Source organism: Prunus dulcis, chromosome 1 (assembly GCF_902201215.1).
Source record: "Prunus dulcis chromosome 1, ALMONDv2, whole genome shotgun sequence".
NCBI lineage: Eukaryota > Viridiplantae > Streptophyta > Magnoliopsida > Rosales > Rosaceae > Prunus > Prunus dulcis.
In genome coordinates, this window is record NC_047650.1 from 17,575,331 (window position 1) to 17,580,838 (window position 5,508).

The window sequence follows — 5,508 nt, forward strand, 5'->3', positions numbered from 1 at the left end:
AAAAGTTAAGTGACAAACTTTCATATACTTTTGTCATAGAGTTTTATAGACTTTTAAATACTTATTTTTTTAATTTATTTTACAAATAACATTTATCTTTTATGTTGAATGAATTAGTCGGCATACATGGAACAAAAAATTGGGGAAAAAAAAAACAATTGGATACAAATCCTTATTAATTGTGTATATTTTCATAATAGCTTATAGGTAAAATGCATCCAATGCACCTTTTAAATTTTTATTTATCAAAATCTAATCACATAGTAACATATTCTTATCAAAAGAAATAAATATTACTCAATCATCAATAATATTTCATAAACACTTACAAATCAACAGAAATGGTCAGATTACAACTTACAAGAGTCTATATTCCCGCAATTCTCCTAGCCCAATATATGGGATGTAATCAAGTTGAGAATGTTATATGAAAAAATTATCCACCTAACGAATTATGGGTTAAGAAACAGTACCTAAATAATAAATTAATGGGTTTAAGGGCAAAAAATTATATAATAAAATATTATATGCAAACCTAGCATATGAGACAATCAATATAATAAAATATTTATATGCAAACATAGCTTTGTGATGAAATATTGATAAGCTTCAGGATGCAAGCATGAAGAAAAGAATAGAAGAAATATTCATCAATAGAGGAAAGTACACGTGTGGATGAGAAGAGAAGAAAAACATTCAATATTTTTTACTAACCTGAAGGAAGTGGATGACAAGATGGGATACGAAAGTGGAGCCCTAACCATAAAGAAAAACGATATCTCTGCTTGCTACTTGATATAATGAGGGAAGAAAGAATTGGAGACGTTTTGGTTCTATCTTCCTAGCTTCCCAATATATTCATAAAGTCTGGTGTAAATTAGCAAGACTTTTGGTAGTAAGAATTAGCTTCAAAAGTATTGAAAAAGTCATTTATTTCACAAAGTTTTTAAAAGTCATTTACATTTTAGATACCTCAAAACTTTTACATACTCTTTAAAACTCACAATTGAATACAACTAAACTTTTAAAGACTATTTAAAAGTCACAATTGAATACCTTTAGACTTCTAAACTCATTAAAAATTATTAAAAGTTAGAATTGTATACACACCGATAAGTGTGTAGATGCTTATAGGGACAAATACGTTGAACACGATCAAACAACCATGAGTTCTAATATGGAAGTCTTACTCACATATCAAACTATAACTCATAAGTTGAAATAGTGCAAACTAGTCCTCAAACCTGAGACATCATAGTTGTCTTAGTTAGATATATGCCCTGGAAGCCAATATGAAAATGAAAAATTCTAAGGATATAATATAATAAATAAAATCAAAAGGGCGTGAATGTTTCTTTAAGAAACATAATGTATACAAAGTAACAGTCCATGGATAAGGATATAAATGGAAACTATTATAAAGAAGTTAGACTCATGAGACCCTTCCAAAATAAGAATATCGTATCCTAAAAGGTTCCTCTTCATAGGATCACCAATTGGACAATGATGACCCACAAAGACTGGTACACATCATGTCTGCTCAATTGGGAGGATGACTAGTCTCAAGTCATTCGTGTAAAGGCAATGAGATAGGTGTGTAGGTGATCTATAGGGATGGAGTTCACTAGACGCGATCAAATCAAGAATTCTTGTATGGAATTCTTACTCACAAGTATCAAACAAAGAATTCTAAGTTGCGATAATGCAAGTTGGTCCTCAAACGTGAGACATCACAATTGTCTTATGTAAGAGTTGTTTGTCTTTGAGAGCACAATACAATAGTATCAAAAAATGTGACTTGAAGGTGTTCCTTAGGATACTCAGCATATGCACAGAGGCATGTGAATATACAACAAGGAATCTCTACTCTTAGTAAGAAGAGAGAATACTCTACAGTTATGATTCGTTGAATCTTTGGCCAAAGTATAGGATGAGAATTGAAACATGAATGTTTGCAATACATCCAAGTGAATCATATAACCTAGAAATGTCGTGTGAGGGATTTGACACGAGTTAACCATATCCCAACAATGCGACATAGAGTATTATGTTAGAGAATGACTGAATTACATTGCGATCACAACTGACTAGTTTTATATGACTCTTGAGCATTTTTTTTCTTCAAAGCTCCACTTGCTGCATTATCAACAGTCGATTGACATGTTTGGGTTAGTCCATCATAAAAAATTTGCATTTGTAAGTAAAGAGGTAACCCATGATGTGGACATTGCAGCAACAACCCTTTGAAACGCTCCCAACATTCATTGAAAGGTTCTCCATCATCTTGTTTAAAGTTAAAGATTTGCCCTCTCAAAGTAGCTGTCTTTTGAGTAGAGAAAAACTTCTCCAAAAATTTCTTAGCTACGGCATCCCAAGTGGTGAGCGAACCAGGTGCTAAAGTCATTAGCCAACCCTTTGCTCTATCTTTCAATGTATAAGGAAAACCCTCATCCTCAGATTTGCTTCAGTCACTCCCTGCAAAGGTAAACCACTCACAACATTGTAGAATTCCTTAATATGGGCTAATGGATCTTCGTTAGGTAAACCATAAAAAGAAGGAAGCATGTGAAAATGTGAAGATTTGAGATCATAATTTCTAGCTTCAGTAGGCAGCAAGATGCACGAAGGTGAATTTGGTATAACTGGTTGAGCATAATCTTCCAAAGCTCGGTTGTCATCGTTATTGCCAGCCATCTCTTCTTCTCTGTCAGAATTAGAGTTATCGAAAGAATCTACACTCGTTGGGCTAGAAGAACTATTGTCCTCTTCTACACTGCTAGTCTGGGCACTAGCTGATATAGAATTCTCAAAAGTGTTGCTCTTTAACCGTTCAAGTCTTTGGCCTATCTCAGCAAGTGTATCTGACATATACTACCTGAGAAACAAAAATAAAATGAAATTAGGGTTTGAGAACAAGCAATTATAGAGGACTGAAATCAGTCCCCGGCAACGGCGCCAAAATTTTGTTGTGTTCCTTCCAAGTGCCAATATATGGTTAGTATAGTGGGACAAGTAAGGGTGTCGAACCACAGGGACCGATTGGACCTCTATAAATTACTAGTTTTGAAAGAACCCTAACTAAAAATGAAAGTGACAATTTGAAAGTAGTTTTTGTGTTGTAAATGAAAAATAACTTAAAATGCAAGAAGAATGTAGTAGTGAATAATATATTGATGTAGAAAGAATAGGGATGAGACTAGGGATTTCGAATTCACCATTGCAAAACTAATTCCATGTTTATAAAATTAAACCGTATTCAACTACCAACCTGTTTCCAGAGTTCGTTTTACATATATATGATCAGCCATATGATGTGTGGTTTTGATCAAATTCTCCTAATCTGCAACCTAATTGGGATGTTCAACTTTGGTTCCAAGTTAAGAGTCATTAGCATGCAAGAAAACGTTAAAGAACCAAAGAAAATACACAGCATGATGTTTGCATAGCATTCTCTTCATTCATTCACATGTCTACCAAGATTAAGCATGATGTTTACTATAACCTTGTCCAGATAATCTGTAGGCAACCCTAATGGTGATCAAACATTAAAATTGACAAACAAATTGAACAATAGATTCAGTGAATGAAACAAGAAACAGATTGATGAATTGAATACTTTAACTTAGAAACATGGATCAATGTTGCAAGGCTACATCGAAATCCCTAGCTATGAATTTAGTTACACATCATGTTCAAAGAGATTAAAACAAAAATAAACAACATGAGTGAAAATAAATTCATGAGAGGAAACCCTTGAACCAATTCTGATGTTGAACTTCTCCAAGAACCACCTCTTGCGCTGAGTCCTGATGGTGGAAATATATGGACGACTAGGGTTTTAGTGTGCATGAAAGGAGAGAATAACCAAGAAGTGAGTCTAGGGTTGTGAAATTCGTCCAAAATAAATAGGGGTTTTAAAAGTGGCTAAAAGGCAAGTTTTTATGGGGTAAAAGAGGCTGCAAGATATTCCAAAGATATCCTAACAAATCAGCCTTTATTTTGCACATTTTTGCCTTATTTGGCACCTCCAAATCAAGCTAGAAATCCCCATTGCTTTCCCATTCTGCTCTTAGTCTTCAACCAAGCCAGGTTCACCTTGGATTCTTTATTTGGACTCCAAAACAGGTCACGAAACTTGTTTCCACGTTTGAATAAGGTTAGCTCCAAAAATGGCATGTTTTCATTTCTTTTGCCTTCAACTTGATCCTAAAGTAGATACAACTGCATACTAACACAAAATAGGATAAAACGCAACAAGTTTAACTCAAAAACATCACAAATTGGCTAGAAATGGATGATATATATGTATAAATATATGAGTTATCACTGCTAAGTGTCACATATGGTTTGTGGAAGCCCTGTAAGGACTAATTACAATAGGGTTCGCCAATAGGGAGAATTGTATAGAGGGATACAATTCACATTCGATTTAGAAGAAATCATTCTTACCCACGGCCTCGCTAATTAGGACTTATAAGATCGCACACCAAAAAGGTATGGATCGAGAATTTAAAAGAGAATAAATGATTTTTGCGGCTCGGTCAAAGTCAAAAGTCAAAATGAAAGGTCAAACCATTGCCCTGACACTTGACATAGTCAACTAAGGTTGATCGGGACCAACACTTGTTAGACAAGTAAGTGACTTAATTTGTTAAGTCATTGAACTAATTAAATTAATTTGATTAGTTTAATTGTCTAATTAAAGTTACAGAACTTTAGTTTTGGTCCTACATGACTTAAATATTTATAGAAATGGACCATGTAGACTTAGGTAAATTGTGACACATTATGAGATTAATGTGGTAGACCAAAATAGCCCAAAAAGAGGCCAAGACATAGGGGTGCGGCACATGTGGGTTTATGCCCATGTGTGTCATATAGTGTGACAAAATAAGGCTCTATAAATAGAATGTCATAACTCTACACCTCCTTAGGGTTTCGAGTTAGACATTTAGGAATAGAGAAGAGTCTAGCACCCATCGTCTCTTCAAGCTTCCTTATTCTCCTATTCTCCTCCATCCTTGGTGAAGATTCTTTAGGGAGGTGCACCATTTGTGTATCTATTTGGAGACAAGTGTGGAGAGCCAACATCAAAGGGACCAATCCCTCTACTTAAATACCATCCTTTGTTTCAAGATTCGCTCCAAAGGTATGTGTTCTTAATCCTTCTTGCAATAGTTGTCTTAGAGAGTAATTAGTGCTATTTTCATTAAGCCTAGAAAAATTGGGACCTAAAATGAGACTTGTATGAATATCTAACTTTTATTCATGTTTCCGCTTCATCTGATTTCATATTAGACATGTATGTGCTAGATGATTTGATTTCATAGTTTCTAGGGATTTAGAAATCCCTACACCAAATTATCCTTTCAATCTTATGTACGAGTCGTTTGTCTTTGATATCAATATATGATCATTGAAAGAAAAAATAACTCAAAGGTGATTTTCAGGATTCTAAACAAGCTCATGGAGATAAGTGAATATACAACAATGGATCTTTGCTCTCAA

The 5,508-nt window shown here is 34.2% G+C and overlaps 1 non-coding gene across 1 annotated transcript; it reads left to right on the forward strand.

Annotated features, from left to right (window-relative positions):
* Positions 1-2,210: 2,210 nt before the first annotated feature.
* LOC117616872 lies at positions 2,211-2,317 on the forward strand. Its single transcript, XR_004584216.1, has one exon. It is a non-coding gene; the product is annotated as a small nucleolar RNA R71 (small nucleolar RNA).
* Positions 2,318-5,508: the final 3,191 nt, after the last annotated feature.